The following is a 23,215-nucleotide window of genomic DNA, read 5'->3' on the forward strand; positions in this document are numbered from 1 at the left end:
GGGCCTCTCCAACTCCAAATGCGCAGGGCCCACATATCCCAGAGGCCCATGCGGTTCGCAAGTGTCCCTGGGATCACGTGGGCCAGGTGGAGCCAAACAAAGAAGAGAATCTCCCTTCATACACTTGACAGATAGATCTGTCAAATATATGAATGGGGATCACCCCAAAAACACTTTAAAACATTAATTAATTTATTTTAAAATCACATTTTTAAAATTAGTTAAAATTACAATAAATTAAATATTTTAAACAAATTTAAATTTTTGAAAAAAATAATTAAATTTTTTACGGGGTTAAAAATAAACTTACCTTTTTTTAAAGTATTTTTCAATGATAAATGAGTGAAAAAACATACCAGGTGTAGTGTATGTGCCTTTAAGAGCCCTCTGTGTACTGTAATGCCGGTAATGGCCACTCGGGCTATATAAGCCTGTATATTGTGTTGTATCAGTTAGTTCACCTCCAGACTTTGTTCAGTAAACACCTGTGAAACCAACTCATGCCTTCAGTGTCTCTATTAACACACGGACACAACAGTGGCGACGAATTGGAAACGGACTTACCTGCAATTCAGCAGCACCTCAAGGACATCAAAACCTCAGACATCCAAAGTCGAAGGAAAGCAAGGAAAAAAAAAAAGCTGTGGTTTCACCAGCTAGCCGAGCTGGTGGCAGGTACTGCAATAATCCTTCCTGGGCGGCGGGCTGGGGCTCCATCGGCTGGCTCTGCAGCGAGGCCAAACAGCGAAGGCGGAGGCAAGCAGTAACAGACGGGGGGGGAGCACTCGGGAGACGGCCGGCGCTGCAAGCAGGTCGGCGTTCGGACCTAGCAGAGAGAGTTCAGCGGGAACAAGTCTCCACCTGCAAATAATTTTTTTTTTTTTTTTTAAACGCGGAAAACAGCGTTGTCATCGGCAGCAGCGGCGGGAAAGCGCGGGAAGCGCCATATCTTTTCTGCAGGAAAGAAAGAAAAGCACGGGAAGCGCCATTTTTTTTCCAGGATGCCTAAGGCTGGCAATATTGATGCTTTTGATAACGATATAGAGGATTGGACCACATATATGGAAAGAGTGGAGGTATATTGCACCGCAAATGGAATAGAAAATGATAAAAAGGCGTCAGTACCTCTAAATCTAATGGGCGCAAAGACATACGGGCTGTTACAAAACTTAATCACTCCAGCCAAACCAAAGGACAAGAATTTTAAGGAAATTGTTGATACCCTACAGGAGCACTTAAACCCAACACTGCTGCTGATAGCGGAACGATTCAAATTCTTCAAGAGGAATCAACACAAGAATGAAAGTAACGCTGATTACCTCACCGAATTAAGAAAGCTATCAAAGCACTGCCAATTTGGGGCAGGACTGGCAGATTATCTTCGAGACAAATTCGTCTGCGGTCTCCTAAGTGAAGGAACACAGAAAAGGTTGCTTTCTGAGAAAGATTTGACACTGGACAAGGCTTTCAGTATGGCTGTATCATATGAAGCAGCCGCAAGAGGAGCTGCAGAGATACAGCAAAAGACACAGGACTTCGGCACCCATGAAATGACACAGGGTTTCGAGAGATGTTATCGCTGCGGCAGATCCACCCATGACCAGAGGGACTGCTAGTTCAAGGACAAAGCATGCAGGCAATGCGGAAAGATTGGACACATTGCACGGGTATGCCGATCTGGACAAAAAAAATCCACGGACAGGAGAAAAAAAATCAATAAAGAAAAGTACAGAAAGGTACAAATGATGACGGACAGTAGCTCCGAAGACCAGAAGAGCGATAGCGACTCCGGAAACAAGAGACTAAGCTGTCTCAAATTACATAATGTAATTGCCAAAGAAGATTACCAGACCATTTGGGTTACCCTCACGATAGCAGGGTCCCCAGTTAAAATGGAGCTAGATACAGGATCAGCTCTGACCGTCATAAATCGACGGGATTACGAGCGGCTATTTCCTCATATACCTTTAAAAGACACATCCATTATCTTGAAAACATATACGGGACAGAAAGTATACCCCAAAGGAAAAATAAGGGTGCCTGTTATATGCAACGGCAAGGAAATACGGAAGTTGTATTTATACGTTCTACAAGATGGTGGTCCACCGCTGTTGGGACGTGAATGGATCAGGAAGATACGTTTAGACTGGCACTCCATTCAGGCACTGACGGTGACCAGTAAGGAAAAAAATGATGATGACGTTATACCTGAACGATTAAAAGACATCTTGGCCAACGCCAAGGAAGTGTTTCAAGAGAAACTAGGAACCTTGAAAGGCATCACCGCCTCAATAAAAGTGGAAGATGCGGCAATTCCCAAGTTTTTTAAGGCAAGGCCGGTGCCATACGCAATTCGTCCAGCAGTCGAGGCAGAGCTGGAGAATTTGGAAAAGGCAGGCGTATTATCCAAGATAGATTGGAGTGAGTGGGCAACTCCCATCGTCCCGGTCATGAAGAAACCGTTGAATACTGATAAATCTGAAGAACAGAGAAAAATTCGCATCTGTGGAGACTTCAAGGTGACTGTAAACCTGGTCCTTCACACGGTACAGTATCCTCTTCCGAGGATAGAAGATATTTTCGCCTCACTATCCGGAGGGAAACGTTTCACCAAAATTGACTTGGCACAGGCATATCTACAGATGGAGGTTGAAGAGGCCTCTAAAAAGTATCTCACGATAAATACACACAAAGGCCTGTACCAGTACAATCGACTGGTTTTCGGAGTAGCATCAGCTCCAGCTATCTGGCAAAGAGCTATGGAGCAAGTCCTCCAAGGGATTCCGGGGACTCAATGCTACCTAGGCGACATCCTTGTAACAGGAGAAAATGACAACGAGCACCTTGCCAATTTGGAGCAGGTGCTCACTAGGCTGAGAGAACAGGGCCTATGAGCAAATCGCCCCAAGTGCGAATTTTTCCAGAATCAAATATCATATTGCGGCCACATAATTAATAAGGAAGGGTTGCATAAGTCACCTGAAAAAATTGAAGCGGTCATAAAAGCCCCAGCACCTGAAAATGTTTCACAATTAAGGTCGTTCCTGGGATTAATAAATTACTATCATAAATTTTTACCGAACTTATCAACTCTTCTGCACCCTCTTAATGAACTGCTACAAACAGGAGTAATTTGGAAATGGAGCGAAGACTGTAAACGTGCCTTCCATAAATGCAAAGACTTAATCACGTCCAAGGAAGTTTTGGCTCATTACAACCCATCACTGCCGATCAGACTGGCATGCGATGCATCCCCTTACGGCGTAGGAGCAGTATTATCGCATAGATTCCCTGATGGCTCGGAACGGCCGATAGCTTTTGCGTCACGCTCATTGAACTCAGCTGAGCGTAACTATGCCCAAATCGACAGGGAAGCACTCAGCCTGGTATGGGGAGTGAAGAAATTCAACCATTACCTACACGGACAAAAATTTACCTTGTTGACTGACCATCAACCCCTCATCTCCATATTCAACCCTAAAAAGGGTGTTCCCATTATGACAGCGCAAAGGCTACAGAGGTGGTCCCTTTTTCTAGGGGCACACCAATATAACATAGAATACAAAGGATCAAAACAGCATGGGAATGCTGATGGTTTATCGCGCCTACCATTGCCAACGGTAGAAGAGGCACCTACCGTAGACCCAGTGGAGATGTTCCACTCTACCATAGTCGAATGTCTACCAGTAACAAATTCTGCCATTGAAAGGGAAACGAGAAATGACCCGACTCTCTCACGAGTCTACGATTTAACAGTGAAGGGATGGCCAGCACATGGCGAACCACTGTTGCCAGCATTCTCGCAAAGAAGAGAACAGCTGTCAGTGTGCCGAGGAACCTTGATGTGTGGATCCAGAGTGGTGATTCCACCCAAACTCCAGGATAAAGTTCTAAAGGAGCTTCACGAGGGGCACCTGGGTGGAGTGAAAATGAAGAACCTAGCCAGGGCGTTTGTATGGTGGCCAGGTATCGATGGAGACATCGAAGAAATGACCAAGAGCTGCCTAGGATGCCAGAAGGTCCAAAACGCTCCACCACAAGCCCCTCTACATCCATGGGAGTGGCCCTCATCTCCATGGCAAAGGGTACACATCGACTTTGCTGGTCCATTTATGGACTCAATGTTCTTAATCGCGGTTGATGCACACTCCAAGTGGCCGGAGGTAATAAAGATGTCCTCCACCACCACGGAAAAAACCATCACAGTATTAAGGACCATATTTGCCAGGAATGGGCTGCCTGAACAGATCTGTTCTGATAATGGACCGCAATTTATGTCCGAAGAATTCAGGAAGTTCTTAAAAAACAATGGGGTTAAGCACTACACGTCCGCCCCATACCATCCCGCCATCAATGGATTGGCTGAAAGGTTTGTCCAGACCTTCAAGAAGGCCATAAAGGCCATGGGTAATGAAGACATAAAACTTCAGCATAAGGTGGATAACTTCTTGTTTGCATACAGGAATGCAACACATATGGTTACAAACCAAACTCCCGCCATGATGTTCTTCAATAGAAGCCTAAGATGCCGGCTGGATTTGATTAAGCCAAACATCAGAAGGGACGTGGAGAACCGGCAATTTCAAGGCATGAATGAAAGGCCAACTAGAACCTTCCAGATAGGTCAACAAGTTTTGGCCCGGGACTACCGTACCGAGAAATGGCAGCCTGGAACTATCTGCACACGACTAGGACCGCTGATGTATACCGTGGACATTGGAGAAAGCATAATAAGGCGCCATGCTGACCAAATCATAGAGTCATCCGAAAAGGGACAACCTACACCACAACTCTATACGCCTACTGATGAAGTAGAGATACCCATAGTATCTACCTCCGATCCGGTGATACTGGAACCAGATGAACCCGACACTGGCATTCAAGCCGAATCAGCCTTGCCAAAAGAACCTACTACACCACCAGAAACTGCTACACCACCGAGGCGTTATCCGGACCGAGTCAGGAAGCCTCCAGAGAGACTGACTTATAATTGATTAACTGCAGCAATGTGTAGATTATTGTTCTTGTAACATGTAATTAATGATTACTTAAAATATTATGTACTGGTTGGCTAAAAGGGGAGGAATTGTAGTGTATGTGCCTTTAAGAGCCCCCTGTGTACTGTAATGCCGGTAATGGCCACTCACAGAATCACAGAAACCCCACAGTGCAGATAGAGGCCATTTCGGCCCATCGAGCCTGCACCGACACATATCCCACCCGATCCCCGTAACTCCTACACATATCCCACCCTATCCCCGTAACCCCACATATTTAATCCCCCTGACACTAAGGGTCAATTTATCATAGCCAATCATCCTAACCTGCACATCTTTGGACTGTGGGAGGAAACCGGAGCACCCGGAGGAAACCCACGCAAACACGGGGAGAATGTGCAAACTCCACACAGACAGTCACCCGAGGCCAGATTCGAACCCGGGTCCCTGGCGCTGTGAGGCAACAGTGCTAACCACTATGCCACCGTGCTGTATAAGCCTGTATATTGTGTTGTATCAGTTAGTTCACCTCCAGACTTTGTTCAGTAAACACCTGTGAAACCAACTCCTGCCTTCAGTGTCTCTATTAACACACGGACACAACACCAGGCATAAGGTTTCTAAGGGTTTTCAGCGGGCGGAGGTTCTGCAGAAAGCAGAACTATCGGCCCGCAGAGGCCCTTCTCCAGGGCAAGCGTCAGATCTGTGTAGAGGATTCTTGACAGATCGGAAATGCCGGTTTTCAGCACATGCGCTGTGCATGCCTGAAACCGGCATTTCCGATGTCCCTACGGGTGTGTACACAGCGCGTACCCACCCGTAGGCATTGGAATATCCGGCCCATTAAAGAAAATTGATACAAGCAGACTCCTGTATCATACTGAGATGTTATGGATGATAGGTACAGGAAGGGTTGGACCCCCATGTTAAAAGATTTTTATGTTTATATCACACTTAAACTTTAGTTTTTTACAGTGACCCAAATACCGTGCTTGTAGTTGATGGTAAGATTGTCTCTAGTATCCTTGATCATTTAGAAGACCCATTTTAAAATATAAACACACAAAAATATACACACACAAGCATGTATATCAAACTGCATTAAGTGACTCCTGCCTTAATTATTGCACTCGTTTTTTTTGTTAGGCTATATCAATCTTAGAAGATAAGTTCAAAGATTATTTTAAGTATTAAAGTTATTTTTAAAAGCAAATTTAATAATGTTTTCCTAAAAAGGTGAAAAAAGTTTGAAAAAATATGTACAGTTGTTTGGACTTTATGTAGTTGAACAAGGTAACTTGTTTACACTGATACAATCAAACAGTATTGATTCGGCAGTGGCACTTGTATAAATTAATGTATGAGATCAACGGGAACTGAATCAAAATGTTACCTTTTTAGCCTGCGGGAGCTGAAGCACAAGAAAAAAAATAGAGGACAACAATTAATGACAGTGTCTTGTCCACTTACCAACTGGACATAATCTTTTAATGGATCTTCAGAGCCTGCTACGCAAAATTATTGCCTCAAAGCATGTTTTTGGTCATTGAGCAGGTATAATAATTCATGAACTGCAACTAGATGTTTAGAAGATCAGACAATACATTCGGAATATATATTAATGAAATATGAATCAGTTGCACTGGATTTTTAAAAAAACATTTAAAATATGGTAAATAATAACCTGATTTACAGTTTATGATTTAAGAAACATATTGGGGGCGAAATTTGGTTAGGCCTCGTTTGGGGGTGGTGACCGAATTATCGGCAGAGATTTATCGCCTGGCACGGAAGGACCGCCCCAGCCGCTAAATTTGGCTTACCACCCCGGCAAGGAAGCGGATGCTATCTCGGGCGCTCCACTTCCTCTTGGGGCGGTGTCGGGGGCGCAAAGCGCGGCAGCGCCAGAGTGCTATGCGGCCGCTTCACATAGCACTGGCGCGTTTCAGCACCCCTCCCCTTCCGTAAAGGGGAGGAACGCTTCGAGCTCTGCAGGGCCTCCGATGGCTCACACTAGCCCACCAGGGCGGCGTGGTGCTGTGGCTGCACCGAGTCGTGTGCCAGGCTGTGCGACGGTGGCCACGGACCACGCCAAGCTGACCTGGAGGTTGGCCAAAATAAATAAAATGGGGGTGCGGGTCACGGATGCACCTCCCTTTAATTAGCGCCCCGCGAGCGAAGGTTGGCCCAGCTCACAACCCACGAAGCTGGCGCTGACACTGCCCACAGCAGCCTCACGGGACACAGCCGAATTTCTGCTGCAGGGCAGTAAGGGATCGCAGCGGGGCACTAAGGGGTCATGGCGCACGACGATGACGTAATCGCTGGTGGCGCAGCAGCCCGGGGCCCTACCGGTGGGGGGCACTGCACTATCGGCTAGCGCCTCAGTAGTGCCCCGCCGAATTTCTCACCCCCGCCCGGGTGATAAGCCCTTTTACCCCCTTTTAGCACCCTCCCGGAGGCACTAACCCCAGGCGCAAAGGAGCAAAATTTTGCGTCCCTAGTCTTCTAAAGAATTCAGCTATCTACTCTGAAAAGTACTGTTTATAATTTATTACTTTTTTGATGTTTATTTTATTGAATCTGTTGTGTAAAAAACAGGAAATTTTGATGTCTTCTCTGAGTGGTTTCAATGGCCTAGAAATTGGGGCGCACAGCGCCCATTTTTTTGGGTGCTACTTGGACTACTAAGGACCCGAGAAGACGGGCAAGAAGCGTACACATGTTTCCAGCTGGAAGTGCGTCGCCCGCCTTTACAATGCCTGAAACAGGCAATGGGCCTAACACCTGTTGGAGGCCCCCACTCCAAGATTGGTTCGCAGGCAAGACGGAGGACCCTGATTTCAAAATTCATGTACAAATGGGCAGAGCGCATACTGTGCATGCTCTGCCTAGTTGTACCAGGCACTGAGCGGCCTAACCAGCAGTCATTAAAGGGATTGCTGGAAATGGCTCAAAAAAAGGCCCAGGAAATGTTAGATTTTTATTTTTGTGCGTCCAGGAAAAGCTGGGGTTCTCCACTTGGAACATAAAAAAACTCCTGGCCCATTTGAGGCCCTCCCTGATATTGCCTCCACCCTGGTGCAGGCGGCCAATTTCCCACCCATCCTGACTGCAAGCTGTAATGGGGCATGCCTATTTGGCAGGCACAGCTCGCTGGCACCATTTAAATGAGGCTTAAAGCTAAATTTGGCTCGAGCTTCAGGCCAGCACAAACTAACACATGGAGCTTCGGCAACTTTCTCCACCATAGTTTCTTATAATGTCAAGAACTAATGGAGGTGAAATGAATGGCGGGGGTGCAACACGGGACGTACCGACCCACTACCGCTCGCTTTGCATTCTTGCCAAAGTTCAATTTCTCCACCAACATCTTCAATGCAATGTTGGAATAAATATTTTAATCTTTCTAATTATGGGGGGAATTTTAACCTAAAAAATGGGGGGGGGGGTGGGTTTGGAGCATGGAGGCAGTTAAATATGGGGTTGCCAACCTGAACCCGCCTCCAACCTGCACATTTCCGGTTTTAACGGAGGCCGGACGGAAAGCTGGATGGGGGGCGGGCGATCAACCCTCTCCCCGGGGTTGGAACGTCAATTTAAATATTATAATGAGGCTGGCCGTCTCTTTTTTAACCTCCATTTTGTTTTTAACTGCATGAGGACGGGTTCCACACCAGTCATGAAACCGGGCAGTTACAGCAAGACAGGGATTGCTGGATCCAGGAGGTAAGTGCCTTTATACTTACCTCCTGGATCCAATGTCCCTACCTCGCCCACCGCCCGCATTTTTTTTTATTAAACACATTCACGGGATGTGGGCATCGCTGGCAAGGCTAGCATTTATTGCCCATCCCTAATTGCCCTTGAGAAGGAGGTGATGAGGTGCCTTCTTGAACCGCTGCAGTGCGTGTGGTGAAGGTACTCCCACAGTGCTGTTAGGGAGGGAGTTCCAGAATATTGACCCAGAAACAATGAAGGACAGTGATATATTTCTAAGTAAGGATGGTGTGGAATTGGAGGTTATGGTTTTCCTGTGCGCCTGCTGCACTTGTCCTTCTAGGTGGTAGAGGTCGCGGGTTTGGGAGGTGCTGCCGAAGAAACCTTGGCGAGTTGCTGCTTGTAGATGGTACACGCTGCAGCCACGGTACTCCGGAGGTGGAGGGAGTGAATGCTTAAGGTGGTGGATGGGGTGTCAATCAAGCGGGCTGCTTTGTCTTGGATGGTGTCAAGCTTCTTGAATGTTGTTGGAGCTACACTCATCCAGGCAAGTGGAGAGTATTCCATCATACTCCTTACTTGTGCCTTGTAGATGGTGGAAAGGCTTTGGGGAGTCAGGAGATGAGACACTCGCCGCAGGATACTCGGCCTCTGACCTGCTCTTGTAGCCGCAGTATTTATCTGACTGGTCCAGTTAGGTTTCTGTTCAATGGTGACCCCCAGGATGTTGATGGTCAGGGATTCAGCGATGCCGCTGAATTCAAGGGATGGTGGTTAGACGCTCCCTTGTTGGAGATAGTCATTGCCTGGCACTTGTGTGGCACGAATGTTACTTGCCACTTATCAGCCCAAGCCTGAATGTTGTCCAGGTCTTGCTGCATGCGAGCACGGACTGCTTCATTATCCGAGGGGTTGCAGATGTAACTGAACACTCTGCAATCATCAGCTAACATCCCCACTTCTGACCTTATGATGCAGGGAAGGTTCTGACCTTCTAATGGATGAAGCAGCTGAAGATGGTTGGGCCTAAGACACTGCCCTGAGGAACTTCTGCAGCGATGTCCTGGGGCTGAGATGATTGGCCTCCAACAACCACAACCATCTTTCTTTATGCTAGGTATGACTCCAGCCAGTGGAGAGTTTTCCCCAATTCCCATTGATCTCAATTTTACTGGGGCTCCTTGATGCCACACTCGATCAAATGCTGCCTTGATGTCAAAGGCAGTCACGATCACCTCACCTCTAGAATTTAGCTCTTTTGTCCATGTTTGGACCAAGGCTGTAATGAGGTCTAGAGCTGAGTGGTCCCGGCGGAACCAAACTGAGCATTGGTGAGCAGGTTATTGGTGACTAAGTGTCGCTTGATAGCAGTGTTAATGACACCTTCCATCACTTTGCTGATGATTGAGAGTTGGCTGATGGGGCGGTAATTGGCCGGATTAGATTTGTCCTGCTTTTTGTGGACAGGACATACCTGGGCAGTTTTCCAAATTGTCGGGTAGATGCCAGCATTGTAGCTGTACTGGAACAGTTTAGCTAGAGGATCGGCTAGTTCTGGAGCGCAAGTTTTCTGCACGACAGCTGTGCGGTTGTCAGCGCCCATAGCCTTTCCTGTATATAGTGCACTCAGCCATTTCTTGATATCAGGGGGAGTGAATCGACTTGGCTAAAGGCTGGCTTCAGTGATGGTGGGGATCTCAGGAGGAGGCCAAGATGGTTCATCCACTTGGCACTTCTGGCTGAAGATGGTTGCTTCAGCCTCGTCTTTTGCACTCACGTGCTGGGCTCCGCCATCATTGAGGATGGGGATATTCATGGAGCCTCCTCCTCCCGTTAGTTGTTTAATTGTCCACCACCATTTATGGCTGGATGTGGCATGACTGCAGAGCTTTGATCTGATCCGTTGGTCATGGGATCGCTTAGCTCTGTCGAAAGCATGCTGCTTCCACTGTTTAGCATGTATGTAGTCCTCTGTTGTAGCTTCACCAGGTTGGCACTTCATTTTTAGGTATGCCTGGTGCTGTGCCTGGCATACTCTTCTACACTCCCCATTGAACCAGGGTTGATCCCCTGGCTTGATGGTAATGGTAGAGTGAAGGATATGCCAGGTCATGTGGTTACAGAATGTGGTGGAATACAATTCTGCTGCTGCTGATGGCCCACAGCACCTCATGGATGCCCAGTTTTGAGCTGCTAGATCTGTTCTGAATCTATCCCATTTAGCTTGGTGGTAGTGCCACACAACACGATGGAGGGTGTCCTCAGTGTGAAGACGGGACTTTGTCTCCACAAGGACTGTGCGGTGGTCAATGCTACCAATACTGTCATGGACAGAAGCATCTGCGACAGATAGATTGGCGATAACAAGGTGAAGTAGGTTTTTCTCTCGTGTTGGTTCTCTCACCACCTGCCACAAGCCCAGTCTGGAAGCTATGTCCTTCAGGACTCAGCCAGCTTGGTCAGTAGTGGTGCTACCGAGCCACTCTTGAATGGCCAACCCAGAGAATGTTCTGTGTTCTTGCTACGCTCAGTGCTTCTTCCAAGTGGTGTTCAACATGGAGAAGGGCTGATTCATCAGCTGAGGGAGGGTGGTAGGTGGTAATCAGCAGGAGGTTTCCTCGCCCATCATTGACCTGATGCCATGAGACTTCGTGGGGTCTGGAGTCAATGTTGAGGACTCCCAGGGCCAACCCCCCCGACTGTATACCACTGTGCCGCCAATCCTGGTAAGTCTGTCCTGCCGGTGGGACAGGACATACCCTGGGATGGTGATGGAGGAGTCTGGGACATTGGCTGAAAGGTATGGTGCTATATGACTATGTCATGCTGTTGCTTGACTAGTCTGTGGAACAACTCTCCCAATTTTGGCACAAGTACCCAGATGTTAGTGCGGAGGAATTTGCAGGGTCAAGTGGGCTGGGTGTGCCTTAATGTGTCCGATGCCTAGGTTGATGCCGGGTAGTCTGTCCGATTTTATTCTTGGTATACTTCTTTGTAGCGGTTTGGTATAACTGAGTAGCTTGCTAGGCCATTTCAGATGTTAGTTAAGAGTCAACCACATTGCTGTAGGTCTGGAGTCACATATAGGCCAGACTGGGTAAGGACAGCAGATTTCCTTCCCTAAAGGACATTAGTGGACCTTGCTGGGCCTCTTCTGGCCCTGGCTGCTGTTACTGCTTGATTTGACCTGACAGGGAAGCAATCACTGTTCCCCCGCCCAGGCATCAGGTTAAACCAGCAGATCGGGCCCCGTTGACGTCACTGGAGCCCAATCAGCATATTTAAAGAGGACCCCAGAAGCTTAAATCTGGCTGGAAATCTGTATTAAGGATGTATTAAGGAAGTAGTAATGGGACACTTGGAAAATTATAATATGATTAGGCAGAGTCAACATGCTTTTATGAAAGGGAAATCGTATTTGACAAATTTATTAGAGTTTTTTGAGGATGTAACTATCAGGGTAGATAAAGGGGAACCAGTGGATGTAGTATATTTGGATTTCCAAAAGGCTTTCGATAAGGTGCCACATAAAAGGCTGTTATGCAAGATAAGTGCTCATGGGGTTGTAGGTAATATATTAGCATGGATAGAGGATTGGTTCATGAACAGAAAACAAAGAGTAGGGATAAACGGGTTATTTTCCGGTTGGCAGGCTGTAATTAGTGGGGTGCCGCGTGGATCAGTGCTTAGGCCTCAGCTATTTACAATCTATATTAATGACTTAGATGAAGGGACCGAGTGTAATGTATCCAAGTTTGTGACGATACAGCAAGCAATTAGGATGGCAAATGACATGTTGGCCTTTATTGCAAGAGAGTTGGAGTACAAGAGTAAGGAAATCTTGCTACAACTGTACAGGGTTTTGGTGAGACCACACCAGGAGTCCTGTGCACAGTTTTGGTCCCTTATCTGAGGAAGGATATACTTGCCTTAGAGCGGAGTCAACGAAGGTTTATTAGATTGATTCCTGGGATGAGGGAGTTGTTCTAGGAGGAGAGATTGTATAGATTTTACCTATACTCTCTGGAGTTTAGAAGAATGAGAGGTGATGTCATTGAAACATATAAGATTCTGAGGGGGAGTGTCAGGGTAGATACTGAGAGGTTGTTTCCCCTGGCTGGCGAGTCTAGAACTAGGGGACATAGTCTCAGGATAAGGGATGGGACATTTAAGACTGTGATGAGGAGGAATTACTGCACTCAGAGCGCTGTGAATCTTTAGAATTCTCTACCCCAAAGGGCTGTGAATGCTGAATGATTGAGTATATTCAACGCTGAGATCGATAGATTTTTGGACACTAGGGAAATGAAGGGATATGGGGATCAGGTGAGAAAGTGGAGTTTTTTTTATATTCGTTCCTGGGATGTGGGCGTCGCTAGCAAGGCCAGCATTTATTGCCAATCCCTAATTGCCCTCGAGATGGTGGTAGTGAGCCGCGTTCTTGAACCGCTGCAGTCCTTGTGGTGAAGGTACTCCCACAGTGCTGTTAGGGAGGGAGTTCCAGGATTTTGACCCAGTGACAATGAAGGAACGGCGATATACTTCCAAGTCAGGATGATGTGTAACTTGAAGGGGAACTTACAGGTGATGGTGTTCCCATGCGCCTACTGCTCTTGTCTTTCTAGGTCGTAGAGGTCGCAGGTTTGGGAGGTGCTGCTGAAAAAGCCTTGGTGAGTTGCTGCAGTGCATCTTTGTGGTAAACCACTGTTATTGTTGCTCACCGTTGTTGTTGTTGTTGTTGCACACTGTTGTATCTATGCATGCCTCAGCTGGCTCCGCCCCTGGCTCCACCCACATGCCCAGGTATAAAGGTGACTGCTCTGCAGCCCCCTGCCTTCTTGGAAACCAGTCAACCACGAGAGGCATGCTCTGTTCTTTGTTAATAAAAGCCTTTTAGTTACTCTCCTAACTCTCCGTCTTTTATGAGTAATTGATAGCGCATCAATCTTGTAGATGGTGTACACTGCAGACACATTGCGCCGGTGGTGGAGAGAATGAATATTTAAGGTGGTGGATGGGGTGCCAATCAAGCGGGCTGCTTTGTCCTGGTTGTGCCGAGCTTCTCGAGTGTTGTTGGAGCTGCACTCATCCAGGCAAGTGGAGAGTATTCCATCACACTCCTGACTTGTGCCTTGTAGATGGTGGAAAGGCTTTGGGGAGTCAGGAGGTGAGACACTCACCGCAGAATACCCAGCCTCTGACCTGCTCTTGCAGCCACAATATTTATGTGGCTGGTCCAGGTGAGTTTCTGGTCAATGGTGACCCCCAGGATGTTGATGGTGGGGGATTCGGCGATGGTAATGCCATTGAATGTCAAGGGGTGGAGGTTAGACTCTTGCTTGTTGGAGATATTCATTGCCTGGCACTTGTGTGGTGTGAATGTTACTTGTCACTTATCAGCCCAAGCTTGAGTGTCATCCAGGTCTTGCTGCATCGGGCATGGACTGCTTCATTATCTGAGGAGTTGCGAATGGGACTGAACACTGCGCAATCATCAGCAAACATCCCCATTTCTGACCTTAAGATGGAGGGAAGGTCATTGATGAAGCAGCTGAAGATGATTGGGGCCCAGGAAACTGCCCTGTGGAACTCCTGCAGCGATGTCCTGGGGTTGAGATGATTAGCCTCCAACAACTATAACCATCTTCCTTTGTGCTAGGTATGACTCTAGCTAGTGGAGAGTTTTCCACCTGATTCCCATTGACTTCAATTTTACTAGGGCTCCTTGATGCCACACTCGGTCAAATGCTGCCTTGATATCAAGGGCAGTCACTCTCATCTCACCTCTGGAATTCAGCTCTTTTTTTCAATGTTTGGACCAAGGCTATAATGAGGCCTGGAGCCAAGTGGTCCTGGTGGAACCCAAACTGAGCATCGGTGAGCAGGTTATTGGTGAGTAAGTGCCGCTTGATAGCACTGTCGATGACACCTTCCATCACTTTGTTGATGATTGAGAATAGACTTATGGGGCAGTAATTGGCTGGATTGGATTTGTCCTGCTTTTTGTGGACAGGACATACCTGGGCAGTTTTCCACATTGTCAGGTTGATGCCAGTGTTGCAGCTGTACTGGAACAGCCTGGCTGGAGGCGTGGCTAGTTCTGGAGCACAAGTCTTCAGCACGACAGCTGGGATGTTATTGGGGACCTTAGCCTTTGCTGTATTCAGTGCGCTCAGCCGTTTCTTGATATCACGTGGAGTGAATCGAATTGGCTGAATACTGGCTTCTGTGATGGTGGGGACCTCAGGAGGAGGCCAAAATGGATCATCCACTCGACACTTCTGGTTGAAGATGGTTGCAAATTCTTCAGGTTTGTCTTTTGCGCTCGCATGCTGGGCTCCGCCATCATTGAGGATGGGGATATTCATGGAGTGTCCTCCTCCCGTTAGTTGTTTAATTGTCCACCACCATTTACGACTGGATGTAGCAGGACTGCAGAGCTTTGATCTGATCCGTTGATTGTGGAATCGCTTAGCTCTGTCTATAGCATGCTGCTTCAGCTGTTTAGCATACATGTGTTGCAGCTTCCCCAGGTTGGCACCTCATTTTTACGTATGCCTGGTGCTGCTCCTGGCATGCTCTACTGCACTCCTCATTGAACCAGGTTTGGACCCCTGGATTGACGGTAATGGTAGAGTGAGGGATATGCCGGGCCATGTGGTGGAATACATTTCTGCTGCTGCTGATGGCCCACAGCGCCTCATGGATGCCCAGTTTTGAGCTGCTAAATCTGATCTGAATCTATTCCATTTAGCACGGTGGTAGTGCTACACAACACGATGGAATGTGTCCTCAGTGTGAAGACGAGATTTCGTCAACATGGAGGAGTACTGATTCATCAGCTGAGGGAGGGCGGTAGGTGGTAATCAGGAGGAGGGTTCCTGGCCCGTGCTTGACCTGATGCCATAAGACTTCATGGGGTCCAGAGTCAATGTTGCGGATTCCCAGGGCAGCTCCCTCCTGACTGTATAGCAACGTGATGGTGATGGAGGAGGGACATTAGCTGAAAGGTATGATTCTGTGAGTATGACTATGTCAGGCTGTTGGTCAGTCTGTGGGACAGCGCTCCCAATTTTGGCACGAATCCCCAGATGTTAGTGAGGAGAACTTTGCAGGATCGACGGGTGTGCCGTTGTCGTGTCCGAAGTCGATGCCTGGTGGTCCGTCCGGTTTTATTCTGCAACTGAGTGGCTTGTTAGGCCATTTCAGAGGGCAGTTAAGAGTCAACCACATTGCTGTGGGTCAGACCATTTAAGGACGGCAGATTTCCTTCCCTAAAGGACGTTAGCGAAACAGATAGTCGTTTTTATGACAATCCGATAGTTTCATGGTCACCATTATTGATACCAGCTTTTTATTCCAGATTTATTTAATTAACGGAATTTAAATTCCCCAGCTGCCACGGTGGAATTGGAACTCACGTCTCTGGATCATTAGTCTAGGCCACTAGATTACTAGTCCAGTAACATAAACACTATGCTACCGTTCCCATTAGGTCGAAGATCAGCCATGGTCTTATTGAATGGCGGAGCAGGCTCGAGGGTCTGTATGGCCTAATCTTGCTCCTTATTCTTATGGTCTTACGTTCTTATTAAATTGCAGTCAGCCAAATTAGGGCGGGAAAGGAGTGGGTAATTCCTCATCTCCATTTTAACTACCCTCCTGCCTGGTTAGAGGGAGTTAAAAATCGAGGCCCATGATGTCTACAAAGTGTTGCAATACCAGCCCCTGAATTTGATAGTTGAAGTGTCTCAATACTGTTCAGAAAGTATGTTAAACAAACCTCTAGTATAATGCTACACCTTTAGTATGCTATGTTTTATAAATCTCTACCTTCTGCCCCTATCTCTATAATTTGCTACAAGCCCATGGGATTAAAGAGACAGTGGCAGCGTAGATACAAAAATGGCTAAGGGACAGAAAGCAGAGAGCGCTGGTGAAGAGTTGTTTTTGAGACTGGAAGGAAGTATTCGGTGGTGTCCCTCAGGGGTCAGTATTAGGACCATTGTGTTGCGTTTGCAAAGATAATCCAGAGACCGTAAGCAGAGTTCAGTTCATGTTGCTTTTTTAATGGCTGCTCCACACACACACTCCCAGGAAAAAGCAATCGAATACCTATACACAATACCATGATAACAGCACTATCAAACTCCATGTGCTCAGGCCAAGGCAATCGAGTACCTATCACCAATGTCAGACATAACATTCCTCCCCCCTCACAGAATTTCAAACATGAAATGTAGTGACAAAGTCCTGCAGGTGGCCAGGGCGAGAACGTGTACGAACAGGCCGAGGTGTGGACTGGTGAAGAGCAGGCCGAAGTGGGGACTGGTGAGGAGCAGGCTGAGGCACAATATCTGCTTGAGGGTTGGCTGGCTGAGCCACATGTGCATCCCGCCACTCTGGGGGTAAGGCTTGGGGATTAGGTCCGTATAATCCCGCATCAGGGGGTGCTGGCACCTTCCGAAGGCGGCTGGCATGCCACCGAGAGCCGTCAGTGAGGCAGAATAAGGCTGGTCCAAGTTGGCGGCTGATTTGGAGAGGGGAGGACCAGAATGACACCATCTTATTGTTGCTGTGAGGCCTGCGGACTCTGGCCCAATCGGAGACTGAGACGTTGGGCGCCTTGGCCCTCTTCGACTGGTCAAAGCAGAGTTTCATCTTCTCCTGCTGTCTAGCGACTGTGGCTTGAGCCCGTGGAGCAGGGCTCTGAGCTAGCGAGGGGCGGAGCCTGCCAAGGGGCAGCATGAGCTCACGGCCTAGCATGAGGGATGCGGGTGAGACCCCTGTAGTGGAATGCTGGGAGGCTCTGTAGTGCAGCAGTGTGTGGAGGAGGGCCTTGTCAAATGCACACCCCTGGGATAGGTGTGCTCTGAGGCCATTTTTCAGTGTCTGGTTAAAACACTCCACCCCCCCTTTGACTCGGGGTGGTGTACGCTGTGCGTATGTGACGGATGCCCTTGCTCTCAAGGTAAGAGGAGAGTTCCGAAGAGACCATTTGGGGGCCATTGCCTGTGGTGATGGCCTTTGGATGCCCCCAGCGGGAGAAGAGGCACTCAAAGATATCAATGATGACCCGAGAGGTGACGGAGCCCACGGCAGTGACCTCCGGCCATTTTGAGTGCAGGTCATAGGTCACTACTAGGAACCGTTGATAGTGGGGGACACCATGGATCTCCCCGCAGATGTCCAGCTTCAGGTGCTCCCAGGGCTGAGAGGGCCAGGCAAGGGGTTGCAGGGGTTGCAGGGGTGGAGGAGCTAGGTGGCCAGTCTTGCCACTTACAAGGCAGGCTGTACAGTCCTTGGCCAGGGCCTTGATTTCCCTGTCGATACCCGGCCACCACACTAGGTCTCGGCATCGTTGTTTGAGCTTCACTATGCCCAAGTGGCCCTCATGCACCATGGATAAAACACGCGCACGAAGGGCACTTGGGACCACAGTGCAGAGCCCATGTGCAACACAGGAGTCATTCCAGCAGGAGAGCTCCTCTTCAGCTCTGGAGTAGGCAGACAGTTCCTCAGGCACCTTGCGAGGCCAGCCATCTCTGATGAAGGTGCACAGCTGGGAGAGGGCCGGATCCTGTTCAGAGGCCTCTTTGAGCTCCTGGAGAGAGACTGTGGTTTGGAGAGGCGTGTGCAGCATCTGGACGATATCCTGTTCCACATGGTCAGACCCGACGAGTGGGGCTGGGGCAGAGACAGTGCGGGAGAGCAGATCTGCAACAACATTGTCACATCCTGGTGTGAACTGGAGACTGAAATTGTATTGGCGGAGGCGGTCAGACCAGCGGTGTAGACGCAGTGGTCTGTGGCCCATGCCGGATGTCGACAGCAGGGCAGTGAGAGCCTGGTGATCGGTTCGCAGGGTGAAGGCACGGCCATACGTGTACAGGTGCCACCGCTCACATGCTCAGACGCATGCCAGCGCCTCACGCTCGCCTACTGAGTACTTCTGTTCGGTGGGGCTAAGGGCTCGGGAGGCAAAGGCGATTGGTTTCTCCACTCCATTCTGTATCTGCGATAACACCGCCCCCACAGCTGCAGCGGACGCGTCGCAGGTGACGAGGGTGGGGCTGGCGATGTCAAAGTGAGCCAACACTGGAGGCGACGTGAGCTGCGATTTGAGGAGGCGAACAGCTTCTGTACAGGCTTGTGACCACACCCAGGGCTCATCCTTTCGCAGGAGCTGGCGCAGTGGGGCTGTGGTGGCTGAGTACTGGGGCAGAAACTTCAGGTAGTACCCAGTCATGCCAAGGAAGGAGGCAACCTGTGCTGCAGAGCTGGGTTCTGGGATGCTGTGAATGGCATCCACGTTTGACTGGAGTGGGGATATACCATCAGCCGACAACCGAAACCCCACAAATTCGATCTCTGAAACAGCAAAGACACACTTTTCGCCATTCAGTGTGAGCTTGTGTTTTGCTAGAGCCGTGAAAACTCTGTGAAGGCGTTCGTCATGAGTGGAGGTCGAGGGCCCATGCACGACGATGTCATCCAGGTAGATGGCCACCCCAGGAATGCCCACGAGCACAGAGGACATCACCTTTTGGAAGCAGCTGGGTGCAGAGCTAAGTCCAAATGGCATCCTGGTGTACCGAAAGACGCCAGCATGTGTCACAAAAGCAGTGAGGTCCCTGCTGCTGGGGTGGAGGGGAACCTGTAGATAGCCCTGTCGAAGGTCCAGTTTCGAGAACAGGATGGAACCATAGAACTGCGCTGTGAGTTCCTCTGATGTGGGCAGTGGATATTTGTCAGGGATTACGGCCTTATTCACTGCTCGAAGATCGACACAGACGCGTAGACCACCTGACTTTTTCGTTGCGACCACCAGGTTGGAGACCCGTGGGGGGGCATCAACTGGTTCGATGATGCCAGCTTCCAGTAGCTGCTTTAGTTCAGCTGTGACCCCGTCACGGAGAGCAAGCGGGATGCGGCGCAGTGGCTGAATGACGGGGGTAACGGTGAAGTCAACCATGGGCTGGTGGGTGAAGGCAGTCAGGCAGCCCAGACCCTCGAAGAGTGCTGGCCATGTTTGGCGCCACGGTGAGGCAACGTGCAGAATCGCAGACCCGCCGGTGTCCAAGAGAGAAAAACCCAGGTCAGTGAAAAGATCCAGTCCCATCAGGTTAGCTCCTTGGCGTGCCACATGAAAACAAAAATCTGGCAAAACTTTTGTTCCATAGAATAGTGAGGTTGACTGAGCCCACTAGTCCAATTTTCGAATTACCATACCCGCAAAGGGCAGTGGAGGGCGCAGAGAGTGGCAGGGAGCTGAAAAAGCGTTTGAATGTGTCCACATTCAGCAGTAAGACGCTGGCACCGGTATCCAACAACAGCAGAATGCACACATCATTCAGGTTAATTGTGCATGACTTGAAAGCCACTGCTGGCCCAGAGCTCATGTTGTGAATTATAGTGCTTGAGGACTGAGAGCGTTCACTTGTAGCAACCGGGGCGGAGCGGCAGACATTGCCAAAGTGATTTTGTTTTCCACAATTGCGACAGGCTTGGCCGCGCGCGGGGCAATTCTGCGCTCTGGTAGCATGTGAACGAGATCCGCAGTTTCCACACTGTTGCCACGGTAGTGCGCGTTGCTGCCATCGCGCGAGCATTACCGTGTCAGAACTGTCGGGGCCGAGGGCGCTGTCACTGGGTGTGTGTGCTAGTTTCGCTGCACATTCAGCTGCAGACTCCACTTGAAAGGCAATGTTGACTGCCTGTGACAATGACAGATCGTCGGACTCGAGTAACAGTCTTTCACGCACTCTCACGTTGTTGGTGTGCTCTATTAGTTGATTACGCACCATCTCGTCTTGTAGTGCACTGAACTTGCACGAGCTAGCTAACCCCCTCAAATTAGCCACGTATTGATGCACAGACTCGCCGGGGAGTTGGTGACGCTGCCTAAAAATGAATCGCCACAGGAGGGCACTTTGTGGGGCAGAGAAGTGTGTGCTTAACAGAGCCACAGCCTCATCATATGTTTGAATTGAGTCTGCTGTGCATAATGTCCCAAGAACACGCTGGCCCTCCGCTCCCAAGCAATGGGATAACAATGCCTTTTTCCGTGATGTACTCACATTTTCTAGTCCAAGGGCAATGAGATAGGTTTCAAAGGACTGTAACCAGCGAACCTATGGGATCAGCAGCTCACCGGGTAGTGCAAGGAAGGGAGGAGGTGGTGGAAGAGAGATTTCAGCCATCCTTGTCGCCAAATGTTGCGTTTGCAAAGATAATCCAGAGACCGTAAGCAGAGTTCAGTTCATGTTGCTTTTTTTAAATGGCTGCTCCACACACACACACTCCCAGGCAAAAGCAATCGAATACCTGTACACAATACCATGATAACAGCACTATCAAACTCCATGTGCTCAGGCCAAGGCAATCGAGTACCTATCACCAATGTCAGACATAACACATTGCTCTTTTTGAGACATATTAATGACCTGGACTTGGGTATGCAGGGCACAATTTCAAAGTCTGCAGATGACACAAAACTCGGAAATGTAATAAAAAATGAAGAGGACAGTAACAGACTTCAGGAGGACATAAACAGTCAAATTTAACATAGAGAAGTGTGAAGTGATACATTTTAGCAGGAAGAATGAGAGGCACTATTAACTAAGTTGTACAATTTTAAAGGGGGTGCAGGAACAGATAGACCGGGGGTGTCTGTACACAAATCTTTGAAGGTGGCCAGACAAGTTGAGAAGGCTGTTACAAAAAGCATTTGGGATCCTTGGCTTTATTAACAAAGGCAAAGGGGTGAATTTTAACCCCCAAAAACGGGTGGGTTGGGGTCAGGTGAGAGATAACATTTTAAAAATCTCAAACCTGAACCCAAGTTTCCCGACTGAAACTCTGCGCCCCCACCCGCCACCCCCCATTCACCAAACCCACCCCTCAATATCGGGGCCATAGAGTACAAAAGCAAGGAAGTTATGTGAAACCTTTACAAAACACCGGTTAGACCTCAGCTGGAGTATTGTGTTTAATTCTGGGCACCACACTTTAGGAAGGATGTCAAGGCCTTAGAGAGGGTGCAGAAGAGATTTACTAGAATGGTACCAGGGATGAGGGACTTCAGTTATGTGGGGAGACTGGAGAAGCTGGGATTGTTCTTCTCACAGCAGAGAAGGTTAAGAGGAGATTTGATAGAGGTGTTCAAAATCATGAATGGTTTTGATAGAGTAAATAAGGAGAAATTGTTTCCAGTAGCAGAAGGGTCGGTAACCAGAGAACACAGATTTAAGGTGATTGGCAAAAGAACCAGAGGTGACATGAGGAAAAAAAAATTATGCAGCAGGTTTTTGTGATCTGGAATGCATTGCCTGAAGGGGTGGTGAAGCAGATTCAATTGTAACTTTCACAAGGAAATTGGATAAATATTTGAAGGGAAAACATTTACAGGGCTATGGGGAAAGAGCAGAGGAGTGGGACTAATTGGATAGTGCTACCAAAGATCTGGCACAGGCACAATGGGCTGAATAGCCTCCTTCTGTGCTGTATCATTCTATGATTCTATAATACTAAAGTTAAACAACATTAATTCATTAATAATCACCCTTCTTTATGTTAATGTTTATGGTGATTCAATCCATAACTGTTTTGAAATTATTTTACATTACTATAAATTACAGGAAATAGTCTATCCTCAATAAAGATAAGCATTAATGCTCCATGGTGCTGTTGTGATATGAATTTGTTCAGTTGTTTTACAACAGACTGACTAAAAACCCGCAGCCGATGATGTCAGTGAGAGGACCTGGCTGCAACGCTGAAAGAAATTCAAAGATCTCACTAGAGCGGCTAAGGTAAGAGTCCTACTCACATCTCCCTTGCTCTCTCCTTATCTATCCTTAGCCCTGCATCACCTGTAGCCCCCAACAGACACAAGCCTTCCCTCCCTCACTTCTCATCACTCCTGCAATCGCAATCCTCCAATCACAGCAGCACACTTCACTCAGCCTCCTTTTGCTGCGACTGACACATTCTGCGCAAGCTACTGTCCTCATAATCACTCGCCTCGTGCCTCACTTCCTCAGACCTGTGCCATCTTTCACGTACCAACAATACTGTTCTACCCTGACAGCTTCACAACCTTTCATCAGCTCACACACCGACACACTCCCTTTTTTCTTGTAAGACAAGTTGTCACATAAGAACAGGGAATAGGAATGGACAGGAGTGAAACCATTCAGCCACTTCCTTTCCCCATTGGAAGAGGCCACCATGGACATTGTGGGCAGGGGCACGTCAGGTTAGTTACCACTGGCAAGGCTGGAGGACACGCTGCGCAGGGTGTTTGGCCATCTTACCCGTTTTTTCTTTTCTCAATGGCACCTCCCTATACATGTTCTGCATGACAAAGTAGTCCTGCTTTGAGCTCACACTCATCTCTCTTTGCTTCCCCTTGCCACTAACCGCTAGTCCTTGTCCCTTTCTAGGTCCAGCAGGAATAGAGGGGCTTCTTGGATCAGAGGAAGAGGAAAAGAACT

At 48.4% G+C, this 23,215-nt stretch overlaps 1 protein-coding gene and 1 pseudogene across 1 annotated transcript in view; both read right to left on the reverse strand.

The window, feature by feature from the left end:
* Positions 1 to 23,215, reverse strand: part of cacna2d3a (calcium channel, voltage-dependent, alpha 2/delta subunit 3a) — a 1,196,772-nt gene that overhangs the window by 369,878 nt on the left and 803,679 nt on the right. The gene's annotated exons all lie outside the window — the stretch shown is intronic.
* On the reverse strand, positions 9,909 to 15,232 carry LOC147111101 (uncharacterized; annotated as a pseudogene).

Source organism: Somniosus microcephalus, chromosome 11 (assembly GCF_052327205.1).
Source record: "Somniosus microcephalus isolate GS21.2 chromosome 11, FLI_Smic_1.0, whole genome shotgun sequence".
NCBI classification, from domain to species: Eukaryota; Metazoa; Chordata; class Chondrichthyes; order Squaliformes; family Somniosidae; genus Somniosus; species Somniosus microcephalus.